The following is an 18529-nucleotide window of genomic DNA, read 5'->3' as shown; positions in this document are numbered from 1 at the left end:
GCACACCAGAACAACTAGACACAAGAACTGTTTTTTCCTGAACGCCATCACTCTGCTAAACAAATAATTCCCTCAACACCGTCAAACTATTAACTAAGTCTGCATTACTATTACTATTAATCTTCTCATCGTTCCCATCACCCATCTCCTTCCACTTATGACTGTATGACTGTAACTTTGTTGCTTGTATACTTACGATTTATATTGATGTTGATTGTTTCCTGATTGCTTATTTGTACCCTATGACTATCATTAAATGATTCTTATGATTCTTGATGAACGTATCTTTTCTTTTATGTACACTGAGAGCATATTCACCAAGACAAATTCCTTGTGTGTCTAATCACACTTGGCCAATAAAGAATTTTATTCTGTCTGTTCTGTTCTGTTCTGTTCTATTCTATTCTGTTCTGTTCTGTTCTGTTCTGTTCTGTTCTGTTCTGTTCTGTTCTATTCTATTAACAGTGTATTGTTTTACAGGGCGGAATTGGAACCAGTGGCTTGCAGAGAAACAAGTTTCAGTTAAATTTTGGAAGATTGTAGTGGAACAGCCTTTCTTCTGGACCTTTGAAGTTTTCTTTGCTAAAAATAATATTTAAGAAAATGCTGAGCAACCACTTTCCAGAGATACTCAACGTTCAAGTTTTCTGGAGTGAACAGGACGTTTGAGCGCTCCCTTCCAATTCTAATATTGGATTAGTATATGAAAAGTTGGGTTTGTGATCTCAATGTCTGAAATTGCCACTTGGAATAGAGGGCAATATCTATAGCCAGGCGTAATTGTTTCCACATTTCTCTCAAACATATGAATACCCTATTCCAATTCCATTTACAGTCAGGAAACGGGCATGTGATTATAACCACACTGTGCTGAAGTAACTGTGATCTTTGCTCCTATTTTTGTCAAGTCTATTATTAACTCAAGTTGGTGTGCTCGGCATTCGGAGTTCTTCGCTGGCTGAAAGTCGTCTTTAATGCCCTTCGCAGAAGCTGTTCAAAACGGCTTCCTCCATCTTTATTTTATTTACAGATTCTTCTCCGAGTGCCAGGATTTTTTTTTTCCCCCAGCGTAGTAAAAACAAATATTTCATTCATGACCAAGTAGCTTAGTCATCTGATTCTCGGTCCTGATCTGATCTTTAGGAACAACAAATGGTTTCCATTCCACCTGCCTTTTCTTTAGAGTTGTTTTACTGACCCCCTCTCCTTTTTTTTTTTTTTAATATCCTTGACTTTATCACAGAAATTGATTTATTAAATGCACACCTGGTAAATTTCCTCTAAGGGAAAAAAAAAAGAGATAGGGAGGGAAGAAGAAAGGATGTTAATGTAACAGGTGAGGGGAGACTCAAAAAAGAAACGTTCTTTAGAATTCAGAGCCTACGTTATGGATTAATGTGCAAAGTTCTTCCATTGAGAACCTGACATTTTGCTTAAAAGAAGAACAGTTGTGTCGTGTCCCACTCCTCCGCTGACGGCCGGGTCAGGGAAATCCGAATCAGGCTTGCCTCTGCAGCTCTGCCCAAAGTCCTAGCAAAGTCCTCAGAGCAGGCAGGAGACCAGTAAGTGACTTCAGCAAGATAAGTTCGACTTTGCCTGACTCAGAGACTGCCAGAAAGTAGATCTTTTATATAGGCCATGGGGTGTGGCTCCATGACTCAGCACTCATTAAGGCCTGCCCCTCCCTTCCCTCTGTTGCCTCTGCCTATCCAATCTTCTGATGCGAGGGTCACACCAATCAGCTGTTGGTAATAAACCCTCCTCAGGCTCACATGCTGTGGAGGAGGGGGAGGGGTCTAGCTGCTCCGTTTGCCTGGGCATGGAGTCAGGGCTGGGGCAGGGAGATGCTCCTTCTTCTGCAGTTTGTGTGGGCATGGAGCCAGGACTTGGGCCAGGAGGCATACATTCCTCAGTGTTCGGGAGCAGGTAAGAAGGCCCCGGCTGCTCTGAGGGCGGGCAAGACACAACAAGTTGACAGGAAAAGATGGTACCTGATCCTCCTCAACAGGACCCTCCTGCTCCTATTGAGAATTGCAACCATCAATATTCCTCTTCCCAGATAGGTCCACAGTCATCTGAGGATCATCTTGAGTCATTCCTACTTGCTCCCATTGAAATCTGAGGAGAGTGCTGCCTAATAGCCAGCTTTGGCAGCAGAATCAGTTGTTTGTCAGTAGGAAGGGGAAAAAAACACCCAGCTGTTCAGTGCGCCATTTTCGGACAACCCACATTTTCAAAGTACATACAGATGATGGTTGCTCCACGGAACTATGTTGTTGTTGTTGTTATTTTGCATTCCATCTTGGATGGAGGTAGGCCACCTGATATCCTAGAACAGAATAGAACAGAACAGAACAGAACAGAACAGAACAGAACAGAACAGAACAGAATAGAATAGAATAGAATTCTTTTTTGGCCAAGTGTGATTGGACACAAAAGGAATTTGTCTTGGTGCATATGCTCTTGGTGTAAATAAACAGACAAGATACATTCATCAAGAATCATAAGGTACAACACATAACGATAGTCATAGGATATCAGCAACAAGGTTACAGTCGTAAGTGGGAGGAGATGGGTGATAGGAACAATGAGAAGATTAATAGTAGTGCAGAATTTGTACATAGTTTGACAGTGTTGAGGGAATTATTTGTTTAGCAGAGTGATAGCGTTCAGAAAAAAACTGTTCTTGTGTCTAGTTGTTCCAGTGTGCAGTGCTCTATAGTGTCGTTTTGAGGGTAGGAGTTGAAACAGTTTATGTCCAGGATTTGAGGGGTCTGTAAATATTTTCACAGCCTCTTTTTGACTCGTGCAGTATACAGGTCCTCAATGGAAGGCAGGTTGGTAGTAATCCTGCAGAAGTTTGTAACTCCCTAATCCCTTGATATTGCCTGGACTTGTAGGAAATGACAGAACTTCAAAACAATTCTCTACTTCTGAGCTAAAATGTCCTATGAATTGCGATCCATCACTTGAATCAATGTTTCCCAACCTTGACAATCTTAAGATGCGTGGACTTCAACTTCCAGAATTCTAAGAAGATTTCTGAGAGTAGAATTCTGGGAGTTGAAGTCCATGCATCTTTGCCAAAGTTAAGAAGAGTGGTTTAGATAGAGATGTCCTTGAGATAATGATGACGGTGGAAGTTATCCATTCAGTTGTATCTGACTCTTGGCAATTCTATGGGCCAGGTCTCTCCACATCTTCTGATCTTGCATTGCTTCTTTGGTCCTTGAGATATTCACAAATAACACCAAAAATGTATCTTTGTCTTATTGTAAATCCTCAATATTGATCAGAACTGAGTTCAAGGCCACAGGGTAAACCATGCTAGCGTAGAGTGGATGCTACCTTAAGCAAGAACAACCTTTCTTATTTGGTGAACTACAATTTCCAAGGATGCTTTGTTGAGGGCTGTATAAGAACTGTGGTGGTGGATCCAAAGACCAAAGTGGCCACTGTTGTCTGTCCAGCCCATTATTTCCCCCCATTTTTGTCATCAATGTGAAACCAGGTTTCCAAAGAGAGTAGATTTATTCAACCAAGATTAAAGTTCGGTTCCTGTATAACTTAGTTATGATATTTTAACATTCCATTCATCAAAAGTTCCAGCATACCACCACGACTTAGCACTCTAAAACTTCAGGTATAGCAGGAACTAAAACTAAGTGAACATTTTTAGGGATTTGTAGCTTCATGTTTGTAAATTTCCAATAGAGGCTGTTTACTGCAGAGCTGTCTCCAAATTTCTTGCTAATATGGATCATATATTCTACTAAAAGTAAGGTAAAGGAGTTCCTGTGGATTTTATTCCGCTAGCCATTGATGATTATAGGAAGTGGTGCTCATCTCCATTTCAAAGCCATTGAGCCAGCGCTGTCTGAAGACATTTCCGCGGTCATGTGACCAGCATGACATCACAGAATGCTGTTACATTTCCACTGAAGTGGTACCTATTTATCTACTCGCATTTTCATGCTTTCAAACTGCTAGGTTGGCAATAGCTGGGACGAGAACAGGAGCTCATCCCATCACATGGTGCTTTAGGTCTCAAACCTCAGCTGCCAGCTTTCCAGCCAACAAGCCCAGCATCTTAACCCATGAGTTATGAGGCCACCTCCCACCCCCAAATAGTCTAACAGAAAATGCAAAATGCATTCCTTGCCACAAGTAGCTCGATAATGATTCAGAAGTCAGACATAACTATCCCTCCCACCCCACAGGAAAAAAAAAGCCAATGATGCCTTTAGGCATCCTGGCTAAATGAATGATGATGAGCCAAACAGATTGTAGAGTTATCTAAGTCTGTCTGAGCTATTGATTTCTCCTGCAATTGTGAGAATCTTTCATGGCTTTTCTGAACCTTTGCCTATCCAGTTGTAAAAAAATGTATCGGGGAAAAAAAAATAGTATCTGTATTTTAAACCAGTCCCCTCCCCATAACAACTCACAACATTCAGTGGACAAGATGTTAAGTGGGGCTGCATTTCTTTGCATTGTGAACTTCACAATGGAGCCACAATTTTTTATGCTGGCAGTTTGAGAGAAATCATTAGTAAAAAGCAAGCCTAATTTTAAACCCACATACTTCTGTGATTGCACAGTTTTGCAAGAAAGGTGACTTAATAGTTTATTCCAGTATGGACTTTAAAACCTGGGCAACCACTCCCTGCAAAAAGACTATCGTTTATTACAGACCACCCTCCTTTTTTAATTGGTGCAGTCATAAATGTGCTTTTCAAAAGGCAACTGGACTTTGTTGTTCCTTGAAGACGTTTCGCTTCTCATCCAAGAAGCTTCCTCAGTTCTGAAGATCAGTCACGAGCAGCTGAAAACAGAGCTTGGGAGCCCATTTTACTGGCAGAGCCCTCAGGCCATCACAGGCACCCCCAATGTGAGTGATGTTGAGATGGCCATGCCCCCCCACCTCCCACCAAAGTCAAACACAACTCTAATGAGGCCCTCAGTGAAATTGAGTTTGACACCCCTGGTCTAAACCTTTTTTTATTATTATTATTTACATTTATATCCCGCCCTTCTCCGAAGACTCAGGGCGGCTTACACTATGTTAGCAATAGTCTTCATCCTATTTGTATATATTTATATACAAAGTCAACTTATTGCCCCCAACAATCTGGGTCCTCATTTTACCTACCTTATAAAGGATGGAAGGCTGAGTCAACCTTGGGCCTGGTGGGATTAGAACCTGCAGTATTTGCAGGCAGCTGTGTTAAGAACAGACTGTCTTAACAGTCTGAGCCACAAGAGGCCCTTAATGGAACTGGTCCTGTGCATGTTCCCAACCAGTGTCTACTAGACTAATTATACCCAAGTACTTCAGCGATCACTATGACGTAAGCTGGAGATTAACTACCTCCATCTTACGATCGCAGTCTGAGGAATTGTGGTCTTCTCTGCTAGGGAAAGGGAAACCACAGGATATTGTATCTTGGGAGATGCAAAGTTCTTTATGTAAGTGGTCAATGTCTATGGTTTAACTACACCCACAGTCTTTGTTTACACAGCTGTTAGTATTTACAACCCTCACACTTTCAGTAAAGAAGCGGTAGCTTTCCCAACTATGGTCATCACCAGACTGTTTGCTCGATGCAATTCTTTTAATAGGGGAGCATGTGGTTATTATTCTAAACATGGCGTTCTGTGTTGTTAAATTAAACTACAAACATGGTTAATCAGTAGCAGGGTGTTGTCCAGGGTCCCTAGCATATGTACCCAGTGTCGGAGCACAATTCTGAAACATATGACACCAAGACGGGAAAAAAAGATGTGAGTTGGTGCCGAAGGCCGTGCTTTCATTACAGAAAGGCCTTCATTGTGCTTTATTAAAATGCATGCAGTTCTCCGATAAAATTTTCTATAAAAATGCCGTGCAATTCAGCAAATTTTGTGCAGAGATGCACATTAAACAAGATGCTGTTGTGTGCTCTACGGGGAAAAACCCACCCATAAAATCTTTCAAGACTATTTATAGATTATATTAAATCATTTGGATGCCAAACCCCACTGAACCAAGGTTAAAGCTAACCAGGTTTGTCATGCTGTGCAAATGTAGCCACTCGTCTTTTATTGATCTGGTTGAAGCATCTTGTACAACGCAAGCAATGGACGTCTCTACTTACATTTGCTTTGCCTCTTTGCTTCAGAAAATATCGTTGTTGTTGTTAGTTGCAAAGTCGTGTCCGACCCATCGCGACCCCATGGACAACAGAGTTTACATCAAAGGGAAAGGGACTATCCACAGAATGAAAATGCCTATCATATTATCACATAAAAAAATCAGACCTTACAATAAAGCTAGCTAGATTCCAAGAGACGATGTCGTGTCCCACTCCTCCGCTGACAGCTGGGTCAGGGAAATCCGAATCAGGCTTGCCTCTGCAGCGCTGCCCAAAGTCCTAGCAAAGTCCTCAGAGCAGGCAGGAGATCAGAAAGTGACTTCAGCAAGATAAGTTCGACTTTGCCTGACTCAGAGACTGCCAGAAAGCAGATCCTTTATATAGGCCATGGGGTGTGGCTCCATGACTCAGCACTCATTAAGGCCTGCCCCTCCCTTCCTTCTGTTGCCTCCGCCTATCCAGTCTTCTGATGCGAGGGTCACTCCAATCAGCAGCTGTTGGAAATAAACCTTCCTCAGGATCACATGCTGTGGAGGAGGGGGAGGGGTCTAGCTGCTCCGTTTGCCTGGGCATGGAGCCAGGGCTGGGGCCGGGGGATGCTCCCTCCTCTGCAGCCTGCTTGGGCATGGAGCCAGGGCTGGGACCGGGAGGTGCCCCCTCCTCTTCAGCTTGTCTGGGCATGGAGCCAGGACTGGGGCCGGGAGGCATACATTCCTCCGTGTTCGGGAGCAGATAAGAAGGCCCCGGCTGCTGTGAGAGCGGGCAAGACACAACAGACTGTATGGACATCAGGGGCGGGTTCTACTTACCTTTACTACTGGTTCGCATCGTGCCCGCGCTTGCTTGCTTGCTGCGTCTGCTCTTCTGTGCATGCGCAGAAGAGCTTTGATGATGTTTGGGTCAGTGGGCGGAACCTCCCAACGGTTTTACTACCGGTTCTATAGAACCGGTCCGAACCGGGGGCAACTCACCACTGATGGACATGTGCAGTTTTCTTTGGAAACACCACGAAGTGGTTGGCCAATGGCTTTTTTGGAAATCCTTTTTCAGCTTCTGATTCTAGGGCAGTGATGGCGAACCTTTTTGGCACCAAGTGCCCAAACTGGAATGTGCATGTGTGCACATGCGCATGAGCATGCATGCGGGAGCCCCAGAAACTTGAAGACCAGCTGGCCACCTGCTCTTCTGGTTTCCGGTGCACACATGCAGAAGAGCAGCTGGCGATAGTGTGCGTGCCCACTGAGAGGGTTCTGCGTGCCACCTCTGGCACACGTACCATAGGTTTGCCATCACGGCTCTAGGGTATATCTTGAGATTTCTCTGGTGGTCGTTCATCCAAGTATAACCAGATCTGAACTTCCTTAGTTTTTCAAGGTTGGCTAGATAACAATAGCACTTTGCCTTATATACTTCTTTACAGTTCTTTACAGCCCTCTCTAAGTAGTTTACAGAGTCAGCTTATTGCCCCCAATAATCTGGGTCCTCATTTTTAACCACCTCAGAAGGATGGAAGGATGGGTCAACCTTGAGCCTGGTGAGATTTGAACTGCCAAATTGCAGGCAGCCAGCAGTCAGCAGAAGTAGCCTGCAGTACTGCATTCTAACCACGGTGCCACTGTGGCATAACAAGCTTTTGGCTTGGTCTTTCCTACCAAATATATACTTTAATGAAGGAACTATTAATACCTCAGAGAAGGAATGAGCAAGGAGAAGTCACTCCCCCTATCAAGAGTGACAGAACAAATACTGTTCATAAACAGAGAGGAAACCACACACTCACTCGCACTGGTGACATTACCCAGTTGGCTTAGAAAATATCTGCAAGTGAACAACCAAGCTCAGGGAGCACCAAGGACTCCACAATTCAATTGTGAGCTACAAATATTCCCCTCTATCTCTCCTACCCTTCCTGTATAGACAAAGACCATGGGAAGCCAAAGCTTTTTAGAAGTTACAGATTTATAGTGACTGAAATATCGCCTTTCCTGGGCCGTGCCTCATGTTGCTGTCCTCTACTTCTCATGAAATGGGCTGTCTTGGTTCATGGAACTCATATCACAGTTTATATGGCAACCTTTGATGATCCAGAAAAACAGCAGTGAAATCCAAATTTTTTTTACTACTGGTTCTGTTGGCATGGCTTGGTGGGCATGGTGTGGCTTGGTGGGTGTGGCTTGGTGGGCGTGGCCGGGGAAGGTTACTGCAAAACCCCCATTCCCACCTCACTCCAGGGGAAGGATACTGCAAAACCCCCATTTCCTCCCCACTCCAGGGGAAGGATACTGCAAAACCCCCATTCTTACCCCACTCCAGGGAAAGGATACTGCAAAACCCCCATTCCCACCCCATTCTGGAGCCAGCCAGAGGTGATATTTGCCGATTCTCCGAACTACTCAAAATTTCTGCTACTGGTTCTCCAGAACCTGTCAGAACCTGCTGGATTTCACCCCTGCAGTAAAACAAAGACCGGTTTTCCCGCAGACCCTCCTCACCATATACAAGCCAAGGTGTTTCTTCTACTCCAAATTCAGCTATTGTTCCATAATTTTAATTTCATAAGAAAGTCATTTGTTTTACTAAAGGGCTACAGCAGATAATCAGGGGTGGGGTTGTGGTGGCTGGCAACATTAATGATGCCCTTGGTAATTGCGCCATAAATTTTTAACCTGTGTCTCTCTACTGCCACCCCCGAACCATTGATCTCAACGGAGTAATAGCCCAGCTTGTGTCTTTCTAATCTCGGCGGTAGGAGAAGTGAAAATTGCAACCTTCATTTTGCCGGCTTATGACTGACATATTTCATCACATAATCAGATTGCTCCTTCTAAATTAATGTTGGCTCCATGTTGCCTCTTTCAATTTGCAGGCATTAATGAATAAATTTAAAACTACAGATGGTCGGGTTTTAAATTAGCTAAAGGAATAAACAGATCTACGTCCATAAATATATATCAACAGAAGAGCTTTATATTCTCCCTTTCCAGGGGCAAGCAACACTGTTCCCATTATCATTAATGGGAGCTAATGAGCGGGTGCTGAGAACCAATCAGATTCCTTGCCAGGAGCTTAAGAAAACTTTCCATTTTTCACGCTGTCGCTGAAATGAAAATTGGGGATTTATAGAGCCTTTGCTTGGATTCCAGATCATCCCGAACTTTCAGATGAGTAAGGACGGAAGGAAGCTTTAACGGAAAAGTCAGTCCCCATAGGACAATCGCCATAACTTTCATTACTTTTTTTTTCATTATCATTGCAAAGAAAATGTTAGCGTATAATGTTCCAAGGTCATGCAATGAACAGGTAAGGAAGAGTTTTGGAGGAAACCGCAACCAATTCAAACAGTTAATGAAATTCATATAATATATTATTTTCAGGGACTGTCTTTGGTGTCTGACACAGGAGTGAAATGTAAAATTTGTAACTACCGGTTCTGTGGGCATGGCTTGGGGGGTAATGTGACTGAGTGGGCATGGCCAACTTTTTTTTTTTACTTTTAAAAGCATTTTTTCTACGTCTTCAGCTGAAGAGGTTGTTTAAAAATTCTTTTAAAAGGCTCCTCTGATGATCCCAGCTGAGTTACCTGATCGTCAGAGTCTTTTCTTTTCTTTTAAAAGCATTGTTTTCGCCTTTAAAAGAAAAAAAAAAGCCTCTGACGATCAGGCAACTCAGCTGGGATTGTCAGAGGAACCTTTTAAAAGCATTTTTTCTACAACCTCTTCAGCCAAAGAGGTTTTAAAAGCCTCTGACAAAGAAAAAATGCTTTTAAAAGTTAAAAAAAACCCCAACCTCTGATGATCGCACGGCTCAGCCTGGGCATGGGGGTGGTGGGGGGCAAGCAGGGATTTTTGCTACAGGTTCTCCGCCGCCATTGCTACTGGATCGGGCAATCCGGTCTGAACCGGAAGCATTTCACCCCTGGTCTGACACTATATCAGTGATAACATAGAATGACAGAGTTGGACACCCTACACAATTCAAGTAGGACATCCTACACCAGTGATGGCTAACCTTTTCCAGACCGAATGCCCAAATACGCACTTGGGTGCCCGAACCTCCAAAATGAGATGCATGTGTGGCCCCTGCACAGGCGCCTCATCCCCACATGCCCCGCATGCCCCCACACATGGACACGCACCCCCCATGCATGTGCACGCACCCCACCACCCGCATGCTCCCCCTGCACATGACCCACTCCCCATGCATGTTCAACAGAGACCTGAAGACCAGCTGGCCGGTGCGTGCGCATGTGCAGGGGAGCTGAACTGTGGCAATAGCTCGCGTGCCATCAGAGGGTGCTGTGCCATAGGTTCGCCATCCTGGCCCTAAACCATTTCAGATAAATGACTGTCCAATCTCTTCTTCAAAGCCTCCAGTGATGAAGCACCCACAACTTCTGAAGGCAAGCCGTTCCATTGGTTGATTGTTCTAACTGTTAGGAATCTTCTCCTTAGTTCAAAGTTGCTTCTCTCCTTGATTAGTTTCCACCCATTGCTTCTTGTCCTGCCTTCTGGTGCTTTGAAAAATAGGTTGAAACACCCCGCTCATCTTTATGGCAGCTCCTCAAATATTGGAACACTGTTATCTTGTCTCCCCTGGTCCTTCTTTTCATTAAACTAGACATACCCAATTCCTGCAACTCTTCTTCATATGTTTTAGTCTCCAGCCTGCTAATTATCCTTGTTGCTCTTCTCTGCATTCTTTCTAGAGTCTCAACCTCATCAAGGGACTCTATCTTAATCTTTCTGGTTCTGCAGATCAGCAGCACATGTTGGCAGTTGGGGGTGGGAGGTTCATGCACATAAGCTAATTTTGTGGATGCACACATTTATTTTTATTTATTTATTTATTTTGTCACACAGTATATATAAGCATAAGCATGAAATAACTATACAATATATAAGCATATATATATGAGTATGTAATAACTATATTAATTGGATATAACGAAAGGAAACAATAGGACAGGAATGGTAGGCACGTTTGTGCTCTTATGCACATCCCTTACCTCTTAGGAATGGGGTGAGGTCAATAGTAGACAGTCTTTGGTTAAAGCTTTGGGGATTTTGGGAAGAGACCGCAGAATCAGGTAGTGTGTTCCAAGTATTAATAACTCTATTACAGAAGTCATATTTTCTGCAATCAAGATTGGAGCGGTTAACATTAAGCTTAAATCTGTTGTGTGCTCTTGTATTGTTGCAATTGAAGCTGAAGTAGTCTTCAAAAGGAAGGACATTGTAATAGATGATTCTATGAGTTAAACTCAGGTCATGTCGAAGGCGGCGTAGTTCTAATTTTTCTAAACCTAGGATTTCAAGTTTGGTGGGATAAGGTATTTTGTTGTATTCAGAGGAGTGGAGAACTCTTCTTGTAAAATATTTTTGGACACGCTCAATTGTATTACTGTCCGAAATGAGGTATGGTTTCCAGACAGGCGAGCTGTATTCAAAAATTGGTCTAGCAAATGTTTTGAATGCTCTGGTTAGTAGTGTAGTGTTTCTGGAGAAGAAGCTACACAAGATTAAGTTTACAACTCTTAAAGCCTTTTTTGCAATGTAGTTGCAGTGGGCTTTGGCACTTAGATCATTTGATATGAAAACTCCAAGGTCTTTAACAGGGTGGGGGTCATCTGTAAGGTAATGTCCATCAAGCTTGTATTTAGTGTTTAGGTTCTTTTTTCCAATATGTAAGACTGACCATTTGCTGGTTGAGATTTGGAGTTGCCAAGTTTTAGACCATTCAGATACAAAGGGTTTTTTTTCAATATTAAAAATTTTCAGATACAAAATGAAACTTCATGTGCTCGCCTGCCGCCTGCCTGCCTGGTTTTCAACAGGCTATGGCCTGGGGATTGGGACTTCCCAAAAGATACTTAAGACTTGAAATTCCAAATTCCAACAGTTGGGCATCTTCCCATTCTCACATGATGGCATTATAGTTGCTTGACAACCGGGCTGGATTTATGGCCATTGCAGTGCCCCATGGTCACGTGCACACTCAAAGCAGTGTTCAGAGATTATGGAAGCTGTTGTCCAAGACATTTGAAGGACATCAGTTTATCTACACTTGATATAAAGAGTATCGGGCTAGCTGAAACAATGACATGATTGGGACTAAGGCAGTTTCCTACAACCCCAAATCGTTAGTATTGGCATTACCATTGACTTGAAATGTCAGCCTTTGTCAAAAATTATGAATTATGCAGGCCTGGCTCCTAGGTTTAGGAGGTAAAGTGAAAACATATTAGAGTGTTAAAAATAAGGAATGCATGGATAAAGTAAGCTAGTAAGTAAGAACTAAGTAGGAGCTAAAATGTTGAGTGCAATCTGATAATTCCTCTAGGACCTCAACTGAATTGGAAAATGTATCATCAATAGTTTCTTTGTTCTCTGTGGATTTTTGCCTCTTTCAACTTTGAGATATCAACAGATGATCAACAGATAGCTGTGATTTTTAATTCATTTGTACTACAGGGCAAAGAAGTGAGAAGGATCCAGACTAAGATTTACCAACCTGGAATCTCCAGAACTGTTGTATTATCAGAATTATAGAACAACAGAGTAGGAAGGGACCTTGATAGAATAGAATAGAATAGAATAGAATAGAATAGAATAGAATAGAATAGAATAGAATAGAATAGAATAGAATAGAATTTATGGCCAAGTGTGATTGGACACACAAGGAATTTGTTTTGGTGCATATGCTCTCAGTGTACATAAAAGAAAACGGAAAAAAAAATACCTTCATCAAAGGTACAACATTTACAACACAAATGATGGTCATAGGTTGCAGTTTAACCCTTAATGATACCAACAAAAAGTTACAGTCATACAGTCATAAATGGAAAGAGATTGATGATGAAAACGATGAGATTAATAGTAGTGTAGATTTAGTAAATAGTTTGACAGTGTTGAGGGAATTATTTGTTTAGCAGAGTGATGGCCTTTGGAAAAAAAACTGTTCTTGTGTCTAGTTGTTCTGATGTGCAATGCTCTATAGCGTCGTTTTGATGGTAGGAGTTGAAACAGTTTATGTCCAGGATGTGAGGGATCTGTAAATATTTTCACGGCCCTCTTCTTGATTTGTGCAGTATACAGGTCCTCAATGGAAGGCAGGTTGGTAGCAATTATTTTTTCTGCAGTTCTAATTATCCTCTGAAGTCTGAAGTCTGTGTCTTTCTTGTTGGGTTGCAGAACCGAACCAGACAGTTATAGAGGTGCAAATGACAGACTCAATAATTCCTCTGTAGAACTGAATCAGCAGCTCCTTGGGCAGTTTAAGCTTTCTGAGTTGGCGCAGAAAGAACAGTCTTTGCTGTCCTTTTTTGATGATGTTTTTGATGATGTTTTTGATGTTAACTGTCCATTTTAGATCTTGCAATATGATAGAACTTAGTGGTGGTGGTGGGTCTTTTAATCCAACCCAATGCACAAGCAGGAGACCTTTTACCATTTCAGACAAATGTCTGTCTAATCAGTTCCTAAAAAGCTCAACTGTGCCGCATTTTATGAACCTTCTTGCCACAGTTGTTAAACGAGTCACTGCAGTTCTTAAGTTAATTGTGAGGTTGTTAAGCAAAGTGGGCTTCTCCCATTGACTTAGCTCAGGGGTGTCAAACTCAAGGCCTGCGGGCCAGATCAGTGTGCTTAGATCTGGCCCATGGGGCAGGCATGGAAATAGCAAAGGACCAGCCCACAATGCTTCTGGCAGGAGTAAAATCCAACAGGTTCTGACAGATTCTGGAAAACCGGAAGCGGAAATTTCGAGCAGTTCGGAGAACCGGCAGTGGAAATTTTGTGTAGTTCGGTGAACCGGCAAATACACCTCTGGCTGGCCCCAAAGTAGGGTGGGAATGGAAAATTTGCAATATCCTTCCCCCAGGAGTGGGGAGGAAATGGGGATTTTGCAGTATCCTTCCCAGTGGTGAAATCCATTTTTTTTTACTACCAGCTCTGTGGGTGTGGCTTGGTAGACATGGTGTGGCTTGGTGGGCATGGCAGGGGAAGGATACTGCAAAATCTCCATTCCCACCCCATTCTGGGGCCAGCCAGAGGTGGTATTTGCTGGTTCTCCGTACTACTCAAAATTTCCGCTACCGGTTCTCCAGAACCTGTCAGAACGTGTTGGATTTCACCCCTGATCCTTCCCCTGGAGTGGGGAGGGAATGGGGATTTTACAGTATCCTTCCCCTGCCATGCCCACCAAGCCACACCCACCAAGCCAGACCACGCTCACCAAGCCACGCCCACAGAATCAATAGTAAAAAAAAATTGGATTTCACCACTGGCCTCTGCTAGCAAGAACAGGGAACACACAGCCCCCCACACCCCCTTTTCAGCCTGGACAGCTTCCTGAAATACACCCCATTTTGGCCGCCAGGGTGCTTCAGGAGCCATCTGTCCTGTCTGCCATCCGTCCTGTTTCACATACACACACACCACCAGCCCATGGAGAACAACTGCAATGCTGATCTGGCCCTCGAAGAAATCCCGTTTTACATCCCCGACTTAGCTTGTTGGAAGCTTCAATCGCAATAATACAAGAGCAAACAATAGATTCAAAGTTAATGTTAACCGCTTCAATCTTGATTGCAGAAAATATGACTTTTGTAACAGAGTTGTTAACGCTTGGAACTCACTACCTGACTCTTTTTATAGTCTCTTCCCATAATCCCAAAAGCTTCAACCAAAAACTGTCTACTATTGACCTCACCCCATTCCTAAGAGGTCTGTAAGGGGCATGCATAAGGGCACAATAGTGCCTACCATTCCTGTCCTATTGTCTCCTTTCAATATATGTGCTTGTATATAATGTTGTGGCAAAATAAATAAATAAAAATAAAAATAAAAAAAAGCTGGCTGGGAAGGTCACTAACATGGCCTGGGGACACTGCAACCGTCATAACTATATGCCAGTTGCCAAGCCTCTGAATTGTGATCACATGACCATGTGACCAAGGGGATGCTACAATGGTTATAAGTATGAAAACCAACTGAACAGTTGCTTGGCCTTGCTAGAGTTAATTTGTGTTTCATGCTCTTATTTTCTTTTTAAAAAATACTGTTATAAACATCCTTGAGTGTTGGAAGAAACATGAAGGCAGGATGAAAATCAATAATAAACGTGCAACAGGCACTATTATAAAAACGTTTCAGGTCCAACTGTCTTCATCGAAAGAGAATTTTGCAAATTCCCATGGAATCTACAGAGTATTGCATACCTAAGCAAACTAAACGGAAAGTCTTCATTACTTTGATTTTTTTTTCTAAAGAAACTCAGCAGACAGCTGTTCTTTTTTGGGTTTTAAATGTCATATGGATCAAATGCCCATCAATCCAAACGTTATTTATTTATTTACAAGTGGAATAACAAAGCTGAACTTTTAGAATTTTATCCCAGCCTCTCACATCTAACAACATTTGAAGAGAATGTTAACAGAGTAATATATATATATATTGATCAGAAATGAGAAAAATACATTATCCTTCAGCAGAAAAAAATAAATCATGATTGAAAATATGGATATAAATTTTTAACTTCAGTTATATCTACTTAGATAAATCCCTACCACACTAATATTTTCCCCTAATAAAACAACAATTATTTATTGACTGAAAGATTTATTGACCCTCACAGAGAGGGTCTCCTCAGGGTGCCGTCAGCGAGGCAATGTCGTCTGGCGACGCCCAGGGGAAGGGCCTTCTCTGTGGGGGCTCCCACCCTCTGGAACGATCTACCCCCCGGACTTCGTCAGCTTTCGGACCTTCGGACCTTCCGCCGCGGGCTTAAAACATACTTATTTAATTGTGCAGGACTGAGTTAGATTTTAAATTTATGGGTTTTAAATTGGGTTTTATTTGTATACTTTTTAATTAATGGGCTTTAGAATAAGTTTTTTAATTGTTTTTATATTGTATTTATATTGTATTTATCTGTTTTTAGTGCCTGTAAACCGCCCTGAGTCCCTCGGGAGATAGGGCGGTATATAAATATGATTAAATAATAATAATAATAATAATAAAATAATAATAATAATAAATAAGTCTAACGAATTTAGCAAAAGAATCCCTTTGCTAATTCCACATTCTCCTGTTGGAAAGGCAACATTCTTTAATAATCTATTATTGCTTAGATCATGTGACAGGTCTGAGACCAAATGAATTAAAGACCAAAGAACAATTAACATTATTAACTATACTACATCATCTTATTTAAATAATTGTGAAGGAGATGTATTATTAAGCCTTTGTTCCTGCTATCTGGAACCAGTAAAAATAGGTTTCAACTTAAAACATAGATACAGTATTCAACATTCCTGCATACCTATGCAGTTTACCTCATAGCTTATTTTTTTTCCCCCAAGTTCCTATCACATTTTTCAATTTGTTTCTCTTAAAGCGAGTAGCAGTGGGATTTCTCTTCCATAAACAGAATTCTAGAAAAATATAATTAAAACTTCAGTTATTCCAGACTAGGGAGGGATCCGAAAATGCATCCCAAAGAGTTGAAGTTTTTTTAAAAAACCTGCATCTTGGGAGTAATTTAGGCTAAATGAATTTCCACAGTCCAAAGCTGAAACAGAAGCTTTCAAATAAAGATCCACTAGTTCACGCAAGCATTTTTTTTGTTTTGTTTTTAAATATATATCTGGGTACATAAACAACAGACATGTCTGCTTTTTAAAGAGGTTCACAGGGTCTGATCTTTTATGAAAAAGAATACTCTGTTAATAGCTATATTGCTTTCATGTCCATCCAGGTGTGGGATTCAAATAATTTAACAACCGGTTCTCTGCCTTAATGACCGGCTGGGTGGGCGTGGCCATGGTGGGCGTGGCCAGGGGGTGTGATAGGCAGCACTCAGCCTCCTGCACCACCACCCCCGGGAGCAAAAACGGGCCACAGGGGGGACACAGCGCCCCCTACTCCATGCCCCGTTTTGGGCCTAGGAGGCCCCCTTAAACTCTCTTGGGAGCAAAAAATGGGGCATGTGGGGCGCCTTGTTCTGGGCCTAGGAGGCCTCCCTGAAGCCTCCTGGGAATGAAAAAGGTCGGCGGGGGGGTGTGCTGCATCCCTCGCACCCCATTTTGGGCCTAGGAGAATAAAAATAGAAGTGAGAAATAAATGGAGATCAGTGAAATAAAAAAAAAACATACGTTAAGATAAGAGATGTAAACAATATCATGATGATGATCAATACGATTGTTTATTTATTTATTTATTTATTTATTTATTTATTTATTCGTATTTGTATACCGCCCTATCTCCCGGAGGACTCAGGGCGGTTCACAGGCAAGTAAAAACATATATGTACAAATTAAGATAACCATTAAAAAACTTATTCTAAAAGCCAAATTATTAAAAAATAGTATAAATATTAAAACCAATTAAAACCACTATAAATTTAAAATCTAGTCCAGTCCTGCGCAGATGAATAAATGTGTTTTAAGCTCACGACGGAAGGTTTGGAGGTCCGGAAGTTGACGGAGTCCTGGGGGGAGTTCGTTCAAGAGGGTGGGAGCCCCCACAGAGAAGGCCCTTCCCCTGGGTGTCGCCAGACGACACTGCCTAGCTGACGGCACCCTGAGGAGTCCCTCTCTGTGAGAGCGCACGGGTCGGTGAGAGGTATTCGGTAGCAGTAGGCGGTCCCGTAAGTAACCCGGCCCTATGCCATGGAGCGCTTTAAAGGTGGTTACCAAAACCTTGAAGCGCACCCGGAAGGCCACAGGTAGCCAGTGCAGTCTGCGCAGATGTAAGCTTATTACATCTAATTTAATATTATATTTTCAGTAGAAGATATGTTAAGAGGGAGAAATGAATAGAGTTATAATGCTGATTAGCATTATTGTAAAATTAGAGAATTATTATCAGTGTAATGCATACTGTAAATTTTGATTGTAATAGCAGAGACATTTGTACCCAGACTACACACTGTTTAATGGAAGATGATACGTTCAAGTTAAAAAAATAAAATAAAAAAATCTATTAAAAAGAACAAACATACTTCTTCCAAGTTAGAAACCTTCCATTCATTCCCCCCCCTCCTCCTCCTCCTCCTCCTCCTCCTCCTCCTCCTCCTCCTCCTCCTCCTCCTCCTCCTCCTCCTCCTCCTCCTCCTCCTTCTTCTTCTTCTTCTTCTTCTTCTTCTTCTTCTTCTTCTTCTTCTTCTTCTTCCTTCTCCTCCTCCTCCGCCTCTTTCTCCTCCTCCTCTTCAAATCACATACAAGCACCCTGTCTTTGTTGGCCTATAGCAAGTGACTTATACTCAGAATGCTGGCACTAGAATTGATCCCTGTCTGGGTATATAACAGGGAACAGAGGTATCAATTTTAGAAGCTATTGTCGCACACAATTGATAGCCTGTTGAGCAAATTGCTCCTTCTTATTATTATTTTGCAT

The sequence above is a fragment of the Ahaetulla prasina genome, chromosome 3, assembly GCF_028640845.1.
Source record: "Ahaetulla prasina isolate Xishuangbanna chromosome 3, ASM2864084v1, whole genome shotgun sequence".
NCBI lineage: Eukaryota > Metazoa > Chordata > Lepidosauria > Squamata > Colubridae > Ahaetulla > Ahaetulla prasina.
The sequence above is the reverse complement of the archived record's forward strand: the minus strand, read 5'-3'. Positions refer to the sequence as shown.